The sequence below is a fragment of the Elephantulus edwardii genome, unplaced genomic scaffold, assembly GCF_000299155.1.
Source record: "Elephantulus edwardii isolate Elephantulus edwardi_28Jun2011 unplaced genomic scaffold, EleEdw1.0 scaffold00215, whole genome shotgun sequence".
NCBI classification, from domain to species: domain Eukaryota; kingdom Metazoa; phylum Chordata; class Mammalia; order Macroscelidea; family Macroscelididae; genus Elephantulus; species Elephantulus edwardii.
In genome coordinates, this window is record NW_006399965.1 from 4,777,346 (window position 1) to 4,795,769 (window position 18,424).

Consider the following 18,424-nt stretch of genomic DNA (forward strand, 5'->3'; position numbering starts at 1 on the left):
AAGGTGTTCTGTGGCGCAAGGAGTCCCCGCATGGCCGGCATCTTAGGTGGCCGCGGCTGCCTGCCCCATCCCTCCGAGGCGCAGGGGCTCAGCGCCGGGGGAGGGGGCCCCGCTCGGCTGGCCCTCGCCGGGCCCCGCACCCCCTAGCGCAGCCCTCGGGAAGCGACGCCCAGCCCCGCCTCGTAGGCCCCATCGGCTGCCCACACGCGAGGGGGCGTCCGCGCCGTCGGGGTCCCCAGCATAGCGCGCAGCCCCACGCGCCCTAACTACCCAGAGCTCCGGGTGCTGTGCCCGCCGCGCCCGCAGCACCTCCTCTAGCAGCGCTGGCGGCTTCCGTTCCTGCGGCAGGTCAGCTCCCGCTCGGGCTCCGCACGACGCCAGGTCCCCGCAGCTCCCTCCGTCTGTTGGGGAGAAGCGGCAACCTCCCGCCCAGCCTCCCGCGCCCGCCGCCTGCACCCTCTACTAATTATTTTTGGTGCAGTGATCCTGTGTATTCTTTCCATCTTCTTTTGATGTTTCCTGGATCATTCAAGATTTTGACCAAAACATATCTAGATATTACAACTTAAAACTTGAATTTGGTTTTCAGTTCTTTCAAGCTGAGAAATGCCAAGAGAAAGCTTCCCTTTTTATTCTCAAACTCCAACTCTTTCCAAATTCCCTTGTAATACTTCGCTTTGTCTTCTTCAGCTGCCTTTTGAAATATTCTATTCATCTCTCTTGCTTTGGCATTTCTGCCTTTTGTTTTGACTTCTCTATGCTTTAATGCAATTTTCAGAGTCTCTCCTGAAATCTATTTTGATAATGCCTTCCTCTTCTGTTTTGTAACAACCTTTTGCTATATTAATGGATTATATCTTTTATGTTATCCCATAACCCATCTGGTCTTTGATCATTAGTGTTCACTGCCTCAAATCTACTCTGGAGATGTTAAATTCAGATAGTATAAGCTCAAGACCATACTTTAGTTCTGTGAACTTGTTTTCCCTTTCATCAGCTTCAATTTGGACTTGCATATGAGTAATTGATGGTCTGTTCCACAATTAGGCCCTGCTGACACTGCGCTTTTCCAGGGATTCTTTCCACAGATGTCGTCAGTCATATTCTTGTGCAGTCCATCAGGTGAAGTCCTTATGTGAAGACATCCTCTGTGTTTTTAAAGATGTATTTATGATGAATAAATCATTGAGTGTACAAAATCCAGCCATTTGATGCCCAGCCTCATTTCTGTCACCAAGACTGTTCTTTCTATCATTGTTTCCAACTTTTGTATCCTGGTCACTGATAATTATTAATAGATATTCAAAGGATTTCTTCCTTTATTTCTTGATCTCTTGAACACCCTGATTTCACTCTTGTCTAAGAGTTGCTTCACTAACTTTTCTGTAACTATTATCAGTTCCAGCATATCAGTTTTCTACTATTTTTTTAGTTAAAATATATTTTCTTCTTTTCAACCAAGGAACACTGACTAAATAGTCTGAAATCTAGTGCAGCTCAGGGGAAGCGTAATAAAGCAATAAATAACGAATAAAGCAATAAATAATGAGTAGTGAAAAGTGTGAAAACACTGAAAAGCTTTACTGGCAGGTCTCTGAGCAACTTCTTGGAAAGCTACCAATTAAGCAAAACTACTTAAGTAATGCAGGGTTCAGAGGAATTTTTAAGAGCATTTTTTGAGAGACTTTGTGAAGCTTTTCAAGTGTACACCCCCTTTTCAAAAACATATTAATTAATTTTAATGAAAGTTTACAGAGACTTTGGATTTCCATTCATTCACTGTTGTACCTTTTTCCCTGCCCAACCTCCCCACCCACCATTTCACTCTTCTCTTTGAAAAATAAAAGAAAAATTCTTTCATTGTTATACAATCCCTTCTCCCAACTTCACTCCACTATGCAGCCTTCATTCTGGACTCCTGTCATGACAATAATACCTAATCATATACCTTTTAAACAGTTCTCTCCTTCATCTGTTTCAATGCAGTATACATAATCCTATTTTTCTCAGTCTCCCCCAACCCTGATCCCAGTCCCATTTTACAACTGCATTTTGCAGTATTTGTTCTTTTGTGACTGAGATATTTCACTTAGCATAATGTCCCTCCAGGACACCCATTTTGTATAATATTCAATGAGTTCCTTGTTTTTTCAATGTAGCATAGTATTCCATTGTGTGAATATACCACAGCTTCTCTATCCATTCGTTTGTTGATGGACACCTGGATTGTTTCCAACTCCTTGCTGTTGTGAACAAAGCCATGATAAACATGGGTGTGCATATATCTGCTTGGGTGTGCACCCCTTTTTAAATAAAATTTCTCAAACTCTCTTTAAAGCTTTAGGTGTCATCTGGAGATTGCATACAGTCAGAATTCAGGACAATTAGGGAAAAAATGAACAAAACTTTTAAAGCCACCCTCATGAATCTATGTCAATATGTGTAGACAGTAAATCTCCCCTTCAGCTCTCCTATGAGTGTAGTGTAACCCTTGTGATAAGTTCTCTCCTTATCAAATACTGTTTATAAGGCCACCCCCAATCTTGCTGATGCTCCCCAATGATCTTAGAGAGTTAAGTGGCTTCCACCTCTCAGAACTATTACTCCAGCTTCAGAAAGTGAGGTCTCCTTTCTCTAAGACCATTTAAACCCAGATCCCTATCTGATTAACTATCCCTTGTCACACTTTCAACTGGAAAACTCAGTTCTTATTAAAATGTGGAAGGGAAAAAAAATAAGAAGAGAGAGACTTTGCAACCTTTGAAACAGACTGTGGCAAATGATCCAGAAAACTCCATGGCAGTCAAAATGACAAGAGCGGTTAATTAATTTCTCGGAAGTGAAAGCAGCACCTGAGTCTCCAGTGTGGACTGTTAACCCTGGGTGTGCCCACTCCAGCTAAAGCTCGCCATTCAACATCAACTGCACCAGACAGCAAGAGTTGTTAAGTCTATTGGACCCTTAGCTGATCCTCTCTTCAGTCAGCACCCAGCTCTACCCAAGCAGCCCTCCTCTATCTCATCACTGGTCACCAACTGCAAACCGGCCACCTACTCTGTTCTCCCTGCTCTCAGCAACACACCTGTTCCTCAACACGACCCACCCTGCACTTGCTTCTGATTGCTTTGCTTATGTGCTAAGCCATCCTATTAGGTTAGTCTAAGTTTGGAGGCAGGAGTGGCATCCACTTCCTAAACAACATGCCTCTATGAACAAATAAATGTTGATAATTATCAAATTAATGTTGATAGTTATAGAAAGGCTTCAGGCCTTTTGTTCATAGGGTTGTTAGGAGTCGTACTCAACTTGACAACAATCAACAACAACAAGTGTACTCAATTCTGCAAAAGTATACTTCTCTGACCTATTCATCCCAAATACCATCTGGCTAGATAAAATGTCTTCAAAAGTCATTAGTAGCCAAGCCTATCTTGTGTCCAAGTTCTCCCTCAAATGTATGTGTATAGTGGGCAAGAGGGGCTAAAATGTCTTAATCTGCCAGGCTTTCATGTTGTCAAATAGACATTCCCTGTAACAGCGATTTTTTTAGGTTTCAGTATTGCCAGATAGGCAACTCTCCCCACTGCAGCTCTGGTCAAGGGAGACTTGCAAGTATCCACACTATCCAAAAACATAAAGATCTTGACAGTCTTCAGTATGTCGTTTCCCCTCTGCATGGCAAAGTTAAATCCCTAGCCGAGATTATACTCCAGAACCAATGAAATGTAAATCTGTTTTTCTCCTAGGGTGGGGGGCAGAGGGGTGAACTGCCTTAGGAGAAACCTATTGCTTTTCTTCCATTCAGTCAAGTGTTCTTATTACTACTCTACAGAAAGCAAAAATAAACTCTAAGCCTTACAGAATGAGAACCCAGACAGTCTTAATATAAAATATTTTTAATTAAAATTCCTAGTTAACTTTCTTACTCACTGAAATCTCAAGACCCCTAATATTTCTCTTTCTTTTCCTCCTAATTAGACCCTGCAACCTTAATCACATAATCCAGTTTGTTCAAACTTGGATTGCGTCTGTTATTACCTTCTGTTCTTATCTCAGTATTATGAGCCTCTAGCAACTAAGACCCTGATGGTCACTCAAAGGCTTGAGTGTGTATAAACACGAGGGGATGTAGTAGCAGCTTAAGCATTAGAGAAGCTATTTGACACATTAGTATTAGGGAAGTAATTTTGTTCTGACAGTCATTTTCAGAAATGGATACCTCAATAATTTTAACAATAACATGTTTTACTGAGATTTTGTGTTTCAGCACATGCTGACCCAATTTAGTTAGCACTCCCAGTAACTATATCTTGCACCTGGCTTAAGACCTGGACACCCATAAAAAGTCAGAAACAACAACTCTCAAAAATGAAGAAATCTCAACTGCCAACCACAATGAACTTTGTGTAACCCCCAAACCCAATCTGTGTTTAATACACCCTGTCTTTGTGTCTTCTCAGGAGGGGGACAGTTTAAACATTAGCTGACGTTCTCGACAGTGTACAATAAAGAGCTTTGTTAATTCCTAAAGTGTTTAGGATTTTGCTTTTCTGCCATAACAAAGGTATAAGAGATTAGATGAAATTTCAAGCAAATAGAGAAATGATATTATGAGAGATTTCTTGGCAGAGCAAACATTGGCTCTAATCTTAAGATCTAGGCAAATTGATTTAAGGACTTCCAGAGAGTAGCACAATTTGTGCCCAGAGATGGGAACACATAAAGCATGTGTAGTTCTGAGCATACAGGTTGGTTTGCTGCAATTCAGTTATTATAGAAGATGGCTATATGCAATTAGCCTGCAAATAGTGAATAGGAGTTGAAAAGCTAGGCTACCACGTCTGACTTTGAGTCAAAAGGCTTTGTGCAGAATTGTCCTTTAAAAAAAAAGAAAGGAAAAATGTTCTTGAAGTCATATGTGATATAGTTGAAAAAAGAAAAAGGTCAAAGTGGAGAGAGAATGTATGAGGCATTGCACTATAATCCAGTCAACGGTTAATTGGTACCAGGAGAAAGAAAAGCTCAAATTCTTGCCATGTAATTAATAATGAGAAAGGTAAGGGGAAAACAAATAGACATAGGGTTGTTGTGCTGAGTAAGATACTGAGATGGATGTAAAATAAAATATTGCACTGGTCTATATTCCACACCCTCATATTCTGTGTTCCTGCCTTTTGTCTTTCAATTGCCCATTTCCAGCTATTCATTTCTACAATATCCTTCCTTGGACAGACCAGGAAGTTTATAATATGCCTAAAAATAAATGTACTGTTTTCTTCATCCTTTACCCCATAAACTTTCCTTTTGTTTTATTCCAAATGTGAAGGCATTTCCGCCTTCTCTTTTTCTTCAACTCTCATCTGTCTTTAATCTCATCAGCTAGACTAGATCCTATTCACTCCTGCCAACAAAGGTTCATCCCTAGTCTCCTTTTGTCGCCACTGCAAAACACGAATAAGTAATACTAAATTCTGTCTAAAATTGATAAATTAATGTTCCAGTCATCATGTGATTATCACTGCTGCATGCGATCTGCTAAAAGAGCTTTGTTTGTGTTAATCCCACAGGCAAGAAACTACAATGAATCCTACAAATGTTGGCAGCTGAGAACTACTTTTTCTACTCGTTTTTTAAATCCCACTAAGTTATTGTAGGTGCGCGTGTGTGTGTATGAGAGAGACAAGCACATACACTAAGAATAGAGGCAAAAAGAGGGAATGGAAGACCTGGGCTTCCTTGGAGTGAAAGCCGTATTCCCCACCTACAGTGCACTCTTCAGATTTAAGTTCTGAGGAGATTTGATGGGTAAATAAGGAGAATGAAAAGGCACCTGCTGCATTTGTATGGTAGAAAATATGCATGGCTGCGAACAGAGATAACAGAAGTTCAAGTCCCTTCAGAGGCACCTCAGAACTGGCAATTGATGTTGCAGGGGTGGGGGGGGGGGAACCAGTTATTGATAATTCAGTTTCAATGAAGCTCAGTTGTTCTTTCACAGACATGGGGTCACCAGGAGGTGGAGTCTGTAATGTATTTCTACCAGCTAGAGGGATTCCTGACAGGTTAAAGACCTCTGTGTAGCTGTTTCTGAATTCAGCTACTTGATATTCAAAGACTTAATGACTGGACTCATTCCATGGCATCCAGCTTTAATGAATTCACATTTTTTGCCAAAGGCTAAACCTCGTGTGCCAGCAGAGGCTTAACCAATATTGGTTCAATTCCGTCTGCTTAGAACCTGAAACACACACACACACACACACACACACACACACACCCCTAATAGAAAATGTATAGGCAAAACTACATTACTACGACTTTAATTTAATCCTAAAGTAAATGCTGCTTCCTCAGAGATCAATCACCTAAGAATAAATAAGATGCAGTCTCGGCACCTCTAGTCTCAAATATTGACTTTAAAAAAATGTTTGTGTAAACAACGTTTGGAAAGCATCTCTCATGAAGATCTCTCAGTGAGCAAGGTCTTTGTGTAAGAACAGTGCTCAGGGCTGGTCCTGCCTGAACAGACAGACGGGATGGGAACAGTGTGGCCAACCCTGATCCCAGCTCCTCGCCTGCCTGCTGAAATGCTCTGCTCTTAGGACGAGGTGAAAAACACTGTTCCCAAACACACATCTAATGATGTCAGAAGTAACGCAGATTTATGACTATTTCAGATCGGTACTATATGAAGTAGACACAAGGAAAAGAAGACAAAAATATATGTGTTTGTTATAAGACAAAGCATGTACCTGAATGCATTCCTTTTCGTGATTAAGAGAGCGATGCTGTTGGAATTTTGTAAAGCAAGTGTGCGTGCACACATCTTGCAATAGATTCTTAACAAGCTTAAGCTCAAAATAATGGTTTTTGTCTTCATTCCTTGCTGGCAGTTTCTGATGTCATCATTATTAAGGCGGTAAGATTCAGATCTGTTGTCTATGGGGTCCCTGGCCAATTCAATGACAATTAACAACAGAGTGAAAGCATAAGTCAGAGGGAAAGCTGTGGCCAAAAGCACTTTTTAATCTTCAGACTAAACCAAACCGATTACTTTGAGGTATTTCGTTCTGTTTTTTATATTAGAGTATCTGACTGATATTTTTCACACTGTTCTTTTTTTCTTTTCTTCTCTAATTACCACCCAGAATCCCTCAGGACTACAAGGTAAAATGCACTGCAGCTACAGTTCCTCCTAAAGAAAAAGAAACAGCTCATGGTGGATGTGACAAACTTGAACGGCATTGCGACTGCAAATAAATTTATGTTTTGTGATAGTGAAACTTCTGTAGGTCTCTCTTTAAAGTAAAAATACTGTATGGTCATTATTAATTTATTTATTTGATAGATAGGTAGATAGATAGATAGATAGATAGATAGATAGATAGATGATAGATATAGAGATAGATTTATTTTTTTACATCCCATTATGCCTATCAAGATGATATGCGGTCATTGCTGCCAACCCATACGCACGTAGTTCAGATCCACTAGCTGCTACACAAGAGGTCAAAAAGCACATTTGGGGAGGACAAGAAGGCAGTACATTTGTCGCTTGTTCATCTTTTTCTTCATATGACTGCAAAGTTTCTAGTCATCCAGCCCCAAGGGAGAAAGTTATACGTCTCATCAGCCAAAAAATGCTGAGCAAGTTCAGCAAATATACGCCAGTCCTGCTGGGGAGTGGACAAGGTCGTAAAAACTGGAGAAAGGCACAGAAATGGACATCCTCTCCTAATTTTCCCACTTGCCCATGTGTTGAGGCTGGAATAACAGACAGTTTTACATTTTCAATTGAAACCAGAGGTTAAAGTATGTTACAGACCATCAGCTGCCCTCTGACTCCCTCAACTAATCACCTGAAAAAAATTCCCTCAGCAAGGTTAGCTATGAGGATCGACTCATACACTTAAGCTTTCAGAAGTCAGTCAAACCCACGCAGTATCAACTGTCCTGGTCACAAAGACAAATGAATCTCCAGGACATTAGTACCATCTGATGCTTCTGAAGATGACAACTACTACTTATGGAGTAGGCTACTGGTATGTCTATGTGTCTCTGTAACTATCTAATCTATCTGTCTAGCTAGCTATGCCGTTTATATGTATAAATTGAGCTTGTTTGTCCCTAAATGAATTGTTACTGTTGTTGCGTGCCACTGAGCAAAGCCTATCAATACCATATTTTACATGTGATTGTGATGAAAGGATTTCCAGAGTTGGAGTTGTTTATTATTTCCCTTACCTGCTAGAATACCAACCCTCTAGAGGTGGGGCCTCATCTTGCCCGTCACCACTGTTATCTCACTGAGTGAGTGTCTCTCTCCCCTCAAGAAAGGTGCTGAAAGAATGGTGCCATCTCCTTGCTGGGTGACTGAGGAGCCTGTATGAAGGGGATGATAAGAGGCATGGAGTTGAGAGATTGGGAACTAAACAATAAATATGGTCACTGCATTAAGCATTCCATTTTAAGTCTTGGAGTTGGGTTACACTGAGAAAACAAAAGGATAACATGAAATGAGAAAATATAAAATAAAACAAAAGCAGAAAGACGCGAGCTTTTCATCTATTCAGTAAATGAGGGGAGAGGCATTTCCCTGAGGCTTGTAGAATCAATAAAAGAGATCTAAAAAAAGAGAAAATATAAAGGGTATTATGAGCAAAACAAAGGCTGCAAACGAAGTGTGTGTGTGTGTGTGTGTGTGTGTGTGTCTGTGTGTCTGTGTGTGTGTCTGTGTGTCTGTGTGTGTGTCTGTGCGTTTCTGTGTATGTGTCTGTGTTTGTGTGTGTCTCTGTGTGTATCTGTGTACGTGTTTGTATGTGTCTTGTGTGTGTGTGCACGCGCGTGCGTGTGTGTGCGTGTGTCTGTGTGTCTATGTGTGTCTGTGTTTGTGTGTGTCTGTGTGTTTCTGTGTATGTGTCTGTGTTTGTGTGTGTCTCTGTGAACGTGTTTGTATGTGTCGTGTGTGTGTGTGCGCGCACGCGCGCGCGTGTGTGTGTGTGTGGTTGAGTGTAATCAGGAGCAAAGTGCCAGCAGAGGCTAGCAGGAGCTGAGAGGAAAGGGGTAAAAGCCCGAGTGTGAGTCAGAGCTGCCTGGTCTAACCCTCTCTAGGATGAATCTCTTTGTTTTCCTAGTAGTCCATGGTACCCTCAATACTCTTCTCCAGCACCACAGCTCAAAGGCATATTTGCACAGTATACAGATTAAATAGGTATGGATAAAAGATTCCCCCTGAGGCACACCATTCCTGATTTTAAACCATGCAGAGCTCTCTTGCTGTGTTTGCACAACAATCTCTTGGTCTAGATCTATTTTTCTAACAAGTACGTTTAAGTGCTCTAGAATCCCCATGTTTCTCAATGTTAGCCAAAATTGGAAACAATCCACATAGATGCTTTTGCATTGTCAATAAAACACAAATAGACATTTCTCTGGTAATTTCTGCTTTTAGCCAACATCCATCTGACATCTATAATGCTATCAATGGAGCCATGTCCTTTTCTAAATCCAGCTTGAATTCTGGCAATTCTGTCTATACACTGTTCTAAGCCCTATTTTAATGATACTCAGAAATATTTTGCTTGCATGTGATATTAATGATATTGTTTGATAATTTCCACATTCTGTTGAATCACGTTTCTTGGGAATGGGAACAAACTTGAACTCTTCCAGTCAGTCAGCCAGGGCAGCTGTCCTCCAAATTTCCTGGCATTGACCGGTGAGCACGACCAGGACTGACTCTTCCATTTGAAACCTGTCACTTGATATCCTGTCAATACCTGGGGGATATTTTTTGCTAATGCCTTCAGTGCCATTTTAATTTCTTCCTTCGTTACCATTGGCTCTTGATCACATGGTACTTCCTGAAATATTTTAGTATTGGCCAATTCTTTTTGGTACAGTGACTCTGTGTATTCCTTTTATCTCCTTCTGATGTTTCCTGGATCAATATTTTGCCCATAGCATCCCTACATATTGCAACTCAAGGCTTGAATATTTTTCACTTTCTTTAGCTTGAGAATTTCCAGGCAAGTTCTTCCCTTTTTATTCTCTACTCTATCTCTGCACATTGTGTTAGAGTAGTTAGCTTTGTCTTCCAGAGCTGCCCTTTGAAACCTTCTGCTCAGCTCTTTTTTTCTCAGCATCTCTTCCATTTGTTTAGGCTTTCTGACAGTCCAGTGCAATTTTATGCAATTGGAGGGGGGAAAGATTAAATTGCTGATTTTTGTTTTGTTTTGTTTTATAAACTAGGGAGTAGAGAGTGATGATGTTAGTTAAAAAGCGGTGTTTTCCTGTCTACTGTAATCCACCAGTGACTCCACGGTGAAAAATGGCCAATCTCCTCCAATGAGATTTACAACCTCTAAAAACTTCTGCTGATTGCTCAGCTGTGAGTCAGTTTCAACTCTTTGACAAGGAGATAAAAACTGAATAATTCATATGTTCAAACAAAAGGGGAAAATTATTTTAAATGCTCTATTGTTTTAAACACAATGCAAATAACTTAAAAGAACTTTAAAAAAATAAAATAATCATGGAGCAAAGTATGTCTACTCTTAAAATTTCTTCCAAAGAAGGTGTTCAAAAGTATTTAACTAAAAGAAAAAAAGAAGAAAAAAAAGTATTTAACTATAAAATCAAATTTGGATTCCTTAGCTAATGCTTTTATTTGTATTTGTAAAATCTTCAGTCTTCAAGTATGCTGGAATGCAAAAGTTGGGAATCAAGAAGAAGAATCAGCAGTTGGAAAACGTGGGCTTGGTGACAGAACTGATGTCAGAGACAAAATGATAGAATTTTGCACAATCAATGACTTATTCATTACAAATATATTTTATAAGACTCATAAATGCAGGCTTCAGAATCCTTGTCTGCAAGAAGCAACCGGATTTCACCCTCTCTAGGACAAGCCTGCTCTTTATCTTAGCTGTCCATATTCAATACTCTTCTCCAGCACCACAGCTCAAAGGCCTCAATTCTCCTTCTATCATCGCTTGTCATTGTCCAGCTCTCTGGTGCATAACAAGTGACTGCAAAGACCATGGCCTGGATCAGATGCACTTTATTCTCCACACTGACATCATTGTTCTTCAGTATTTTGGAGAAGTCTCTGACATCAGACTTTCACAACGCCATTCATCCTTTTATTTCCTGGTTGGTGGTACCAAGAGTGTTGATTGTAAAGCCAAGCAATCTAAAGCTGTTAACAATCTCAATCTCTTCACCGTCTATCATGACGCTGTCAATCAGCCCAGTGGTGGGCATCTTTGTTTTCCTGATGTTGATCTTCAATCCATATTGAAGGCCACAGTTCTTGACCTTCTGAAGCCAGTGCTTCAGTTTCTCCTCAGTTTCAGCAAACAGGGTTGTGTCATCTGCATAACACAGATTGTTTATGAGTCTACCTCAAATCCTGATACCCCGCAGATTTCTCCTTTTAGAGCCCAGCAGATTGAAAAAATATGGAGATAGGACACATCCCTGGCATACACCCTTCCCAATTTTGAACCATGCAGTGTTCCCTTGCTCTGTTCTGACAACTGCCTCCTGGTCCAAGCAAGTATAGGTTTTGCATAAACACAGTCAAGTGTTCTGGGATTCCCATTTTTCCCAGAGTCAGCCACAGTCTGTTGTGATCCACACAGTCAAATGCCTTTTCATAGTCAATGAAACACAGATAGACATTCCTCTGATACTCTCTGCTTTCAGCCAAGATCCATCTGACATTAGCTATAATATCTATAGTAATGACAATAAAACAGTGAAAATGTTGCGCAACTCATTCAGCAAACAAATGAAGGTGTAAAACACCTTGGCCTTTTCTTATTCCATTACCATCTACTCACTATGTAAATACTCATAACATTACAGTTTTGAGTAAAGTTAGTCTAATTGAACAAAATAAATGGCTGAATTTTCATTCTTCATAGCTGTTCTAGATTCTGCCCTGATTTCCACTGTGCAAATACTTGTGCTTTATTAATACTGCAGTATACAAATGAACATTGACTAGGTATAACATTCACAGCTTTGGAAATTTTTTAAACCTCCCTTAAGGATTATTTACTAACAGCAGATGGTATTTTTCTACCCTTTCTTTTCAGTGAAAGATTGTTTGATTCAAGGTAATGGAAAGTATTCTGCTGGGGTTGGAAGCCTTATTTTTCCACCAGATAGAGGCATATATCACAGACAAATTTAAGACTTTAAATTGCTTGGTCAGATAGCTTGTTCTTGGGGAATATTTGTTGGTTGGCTGGCTTGTTAGTGGATGTGTCAATTCATGGAAATATAAGTAGTATGCATTTATAGAAATAAGGAATATTAATGAAATAAAGTATGATTAGTCATCAAACAAGTTTGCACTACCAGTGAGTAATATAAAATTGCTTTTTACAACTTTGCTTCACTTTTAGAAGCAGAGATCTTTATTTGAATTTATAGCATGGACCACTGCTTGAAATAACACCTCAAAGAAGCACTAAATTAATTTCTTCTTTAAATAAATATCTATTAAATGATTGATTTGCATGAGCATTTTATACATCTCTTTTAAGATTAATTCTGCTGTTGTTGCTATGTGCTGTTGAGTCACAACTTATCCATAGCTGACCCTCCAGCACATTTTCAGAGATTGTAAATCACAAAGAAGGGGAGATCTGGTGGCTTAGTTGATAAGGAATTGTAGAGCCATCCCAAAGGCATGAGGTTCAAATCCACCAGCTGCTTCAAGGGAACAAGATGGACCATCTCCTCTTGTGCAATTTTCAACCTCTGAAAAAATCTCCTGAAGGGTCAACTAAGAGTCAGTTAAAATTTATTGGAACATTATCCGTTGTTGCTGTGTATCATTGAGGTGGAACTAACTCATAGCTGATTTTCCAGGTAGTTTTCTGAGTCAGTAAACAGCACAGGAGGAAATTGTCCTAAGTTGGAGATCTTTCTCCTGCTGAGCTAAGTAGCTGAAGATACGAACTGCCTGCCTTGTGGATGGCAGTACAGGCTCTTACCACTAGGCCAACGGAGCTCCCTCCATGGTATATGTTGTTGTGGTGGTGGTGGTGCCATTGAGTTGAAATTGACCCATAGATGACCCTCCAGAGGGTTTTCAGAGGCAGTTAATTGCACGAGAGGAGATTGTCCATCCTTCTCCCACGGTACACAACAACCACAAATTAAACAGGAAGAAATTGTCTAAAATCCTCAAAACAGAACTTTGAGAATAGAGCCAAGATTCCAAGAAAGTAGAGCCAAAGTCTTCCAAGATGAAGAGCTTGGTTGCACAGTGAGCATGGTTATCACTTTATTTGTTTATTTCTCACATGTTTAACGTGTGTCTAGTGTGAGCCAGGGAATGTGCTTAACCAACCACCTCTACAGAAAAAGAAATTAAACTTCTAAGAAGTCCATAATCTAAAGGCAAAGACTTCACTGGCTGTAGCTGCTGTCCAACACGCCTTAGTGTCTTGTTTGTTAGTCTTGGTTTCTAGTCCTCAATTTTCCACTGTTAGATCATAAACTTCTTAAAAATACTGTTTCTCTTTAACTGCAGGGTTTCATGGTCTAGCACGTTTACTGGCACTCACCACATACACATTAAATGTGCGGAGAACGAACAAATAAATGAATGTCCATGTTCACTGGTAACCTCAAAAAATTCGCTTAGGCTTCCTAAGATTCAATTTGTCCACAGGAAATTAGATGACTTCCAAGTTCTGTATGTCTGTAATTTGATCCTTGCTAGACTCTTTCCTTCCTCTAAAGTTCAACGACTTCTCCTGAGTCTCACTATGATGGTAACTATTTTCTAAATTAAATTATGAAGCATTTTTTGCTTTTTATAAAAAATACACTTTGACAATGACTTCTAATTTTAGGAGCAACATTTTTGCTATTCATTTTAAGCGCTTAATGATCTATTGTTCATGAATGTTTATAACTAAACTTAAAATTAGTATTGGATATGTTCATGTATAAGTTGAACATTTTTCTTTAACTACTCACTATAGTGATACTTTAAAATAGTTTTATTGAAAGCAAAGAAGATAAGTAGATAAGTTTTCAATAACTGTAATATAAAAACTGAACTAAATTTCAATTTCTGGACCACCAGAATCAAGAAAATCAGACTGAATGACAGATTCATATCTTACTTTTTAATATCCAGCATTCTTGCTACAAGATATTAATTTCAATATCCTTTATGGACAATTCTGTTAAAACATTTTTTTAACAATAAGATATTAAATTCAACTTCAGAACAAAAGATTGCTTAGGTTTCTACAGATTTAAAATTTTATGAGACTTTGCTTATCTGACTCAACTATGGAGATTTCAACTGACTAACATTAATAATATTTCTATTCATCTTGAGTCTATTGAAAGAAGATAGGAGCTAAAATAAAATTCCTAATAAAACTTATAATACTGTCTCTCTTATCTTGAAGTTGCTTAATGGAAACTATAAATATTCAGAACCTGTAAGTACCTTTTAAAAACCTTTTCTCTCTTTTCTTCTCGGCTATCATCAATTAGGTTCTGAATTATAACAACCTTCCCTTGAATTCCTAATGCCATAAATCCTAACACCTTTCTCCCAGGTGCTGCTGTGAATTCCAGGCTCTGAAGATGATCAGCCTTTCAGTTAGCAACTCATTGAGTATTACACCACCCTAGGGCCCTAACAAACTATTAGTTGTTGTTGTTGTTGTTGATGGTGTTACCATCTAGTCAAGCACAACTCATAGGAACCCTATGAACAAAAGGCATGAAGCCTTTCTTTATCATCATTTATTCAAAGTTCATAGAGTTTCCAGAGGCATGTTGTTTAGGAAGTGGATGCCACTCCTTCTTCCAACAACCTGTTATTAGTGGGTGAAATGCTTGTAACAATTGTAATGATTCATTACAGGTCCATATTTCTATTTTAAGTATCATTTAAAAAAGCATGATTATCTGGTTTCCTAGTCCAGAAATAAAGTATCATCAATATAATTATAATTTAAAAAGTCAAAGCAAAATTTAAAAAGAAAAGAAAAGAAAACAAAACAAAACAAAAAAAACACTAGAGAAAAAAATGGAGGACTTCCTTGGACCGGCGGCATGGACTGAATTGAGACAACCAATAGCATGACAATGAAAGAGTAAAATAAACACAATCCATTTGATTGTTTTTGAAAATACTATGTGACAACACAACTGCCTAATGTTAACAACTATAGGACATAGAAACAAGTATGATTTGGTAATTGATAAGTGGCATACTGATTTAGAAATATTTTCAAAGAAATAATTGAAAACATTTTTCACTTGATAAGCTTAATTTCCAATTACTTAAAAATTCATTTTCTATGTAATATGAATCTCCAGCAAAACATTTCTCTAGGAAAAGGTCCTTTGATTTATAACCCAAGTCTTTGAAACTTCACTTCCTGAGAGATTTAAAGTCAAGGCTTATTATGATATTATGTAGTAGAATGTTAAATTTTTTACTGGTGCAGCATGTGTTGAACTACAAAGTGAAAGGCAAATGGTTAAACAACCCCATGATGCCTCTTGCTGGTAAAATACATATTTCTTAATCAGAAGTTGTTTCTCAGCTAATGGTTTCCCACACTGAGAAGTGTTAGGGCCGTGGAACGGCTCTCCCTCTCTTTCCCCAGAAATGATCAAAACAGCAGCTGCAACTCTGTTTATCCCTGTTAGAGCTGCAAAACTATTTCACCTCCCTTTCCCAGGAATAACTATCCACAACCCCCACTTGCTCCCTTATCTTGTATCAAGCAGCTGCAAACATCTGAATTCCTCAATTTCCTTGTAAGAAAATATAAAAGAGCACTCTAACTTTAAGTAGCTTCTGGTCTCTACTTTAGAACCAGCCCGACAGTTTCTCCTCAATCAACTGTCTTTCTTGGCCTGAACTGGGTTCTGTTCTTCCCTGGAGTCCTTGTATTTCTAGTGCCAAAAACCCAGGAGGGGCACCTGCCAGACGGCAACAAACCCTGATTCCCTAATTTCCCCTGTCTTGCTCTCTTCGCTACCTCTTTGCAGGCTTAACTCACAGAAACTAGAGATCTCTCTTGAGTTCACATCATAAGCTCAATTTTCCTAACAATTTCTAGTTATATCTAAAACTCCTGTATTTTTATTAAAAATATACTTATTACCAAAAGTAAATATATCTATACAAAGCCTAGTACCTATCAGTTATAAGAAACCCACTCAGCTAATCAACTCAGAAACCCCTATAAAACACACTTTAAATACTGTATTTCAAATTCTAAATCATATCAACCCAACCTTCACAAAAATCCTGTTAACTTTATCTCCCCTGTGACAGTGAGTAGTCATAGCCACCCCTGTTCCATCTAATTGGACTTCAGAAAATAACACCTAGAGCCCCAACAGAATAATTCTCATAGATTGGCTAGCAGACACTGTAATCCTTCTTCCTACCTCAAATGTTACCTGCCTACTCCAGTTAATGGTGCAAAAGTAGTAGGCAACATTTCCTCCTCTGATTGTAATCCCATCCTTTCCTTGTCAGGTAATGCCACTCAATTCCCTACCTCAGCGTTATTCTTTGTCAGTGACAACGTGAGTATGCTTGGACTTGCAGACCAACTGGACTGGAGTCTCAGTATGTGCCTTTTTAATCTCTGAGTATACTCACAGAAGACCAAGTTCAAAATGTTCTATCCCCACTATGGAAAAACAAACAAACAAACATCAAACATAAAACAGACCATCAGCACTCCTAAAAAGTCTACCGCAGCCATAAAGAAATTAGACATTTTTCTACTCTCTTAAAGCTAACTACCCTAAAAAAATTTTTTAAGAAAGTTTACTACTCTGGCTTCTCCGCTTTCCTAGGCCCTCTTATACTAATTTTCTTAATCTTAATATTTGGTCCTTGCCTTCTGCAATTTCTCTCTAGTTTTCTACAGGAGCAGAGGCGAGTGTTTGCCAAAGACATAGTCCATGAACTCCTCATATGACCTACTAGGTACCAACCATTATCCTCCATCAGCACACCTGTCAACTCTGCTTCCTAAAACCAACAACCTTTCTCTCCTTTAGATAGTCACCTCCATCCAGCAGGAAATAGTAACAGAAGAAAAACCCAATGGCCCCATTAATATAACAAAAGGCTAAAATGTTAGGGCCCCTTGGAGCTGTTCTCCCTCCCTTTCCCCAGAACAGCCACAGGAATGATCAAAGCAGCAACTGAGACTCTGTTCATCTCTGTTAGAGCTGCAAAACTATTTCACCTCCCTTTCCCAGGAATAACTATCCACAACCCCCAACTTGCCCCCTTATCTTGTACCAAGCAGCTGCAAACATCTGAGCTCCCCAGTTTCCTTGTAAGGCACTATAAAACTCCACTCTAAGTAGCTGCTGCTCTCTAATTTTTCCAGCCCAGAAGTTTCTCCTCAATAAATTGTCTTTCTTAGCCTGAACTGGCTTCTGTCCTTCCTTGGTGATTTTACAGGAAGTCAATACATTGTTGTTGGATGTACAAATACAGAAATTCACTGAAATTTCCTGCGGCTCTAACATTGAAACCTTGTAGGATTTTGGTTACCACATAATTTTCTACTTATAATAATTCAAAAGTGTATGGCCTTAGTGGTAGGAGCTACGTACGCAATACAGAGCACCGACAAAAATTTGAAACTATTCTTTGATGAACTCTTCCAGCTTTATCCTACACAGTCTCTGCTAAGCACCCTGAGGAACATCCAACATCTCTAATTTTTTAATTCCCACACATATTCATCCCGATAAAATGGATCGATTCTGTAAGTGGAGTGGTGGGAATGAATGTATTTGAGACAGGGAGGTTGGCACAGGATAGAACGGCGTTTAGGGCTCTTGTACATAGGGTCGCTATGAGTCGCAAACGACTCAATGGCACATAAAAACAACAACAACAACAATTCATCCCTAACGACCTCTCCTCTACTTTAGCTATCCATTCCCATAGTCATACCACAATTTTATCAGCAGGAACTGGGTGTCAGGTGGTAGAGGAGACCAGTAGTACAGAAGGTAGGGACTGACTGAAGAAAGAGATAGATCACTCTGGGCTGAGTAAACTTAACGATAAGAAATTGTGCTGTTAACTCAAAAGCATTAGGTTCAAATTCACCAGTAGTTTCCTAGTAGAAGGATGGACCGTTTTTTCTCCCATGCAATTTACTGCCTCTGAAAGCTGATTAAAGGGCCAACTAGGGGTCAGTTCCCACTAGACAGTACACAACAAAGGCAACGATGGGAGAACTTAACATACAAGGAAGCTCTGAGTAGCATCAAGTTGGGGAGATGGTCTTGCTACTGCCCCAAATGCTAGGGATTATATTTTGTTGTTGCTTTATGATGTCAAGTCAATTACAACTCATAGCAACCCTATAAACAATATCTC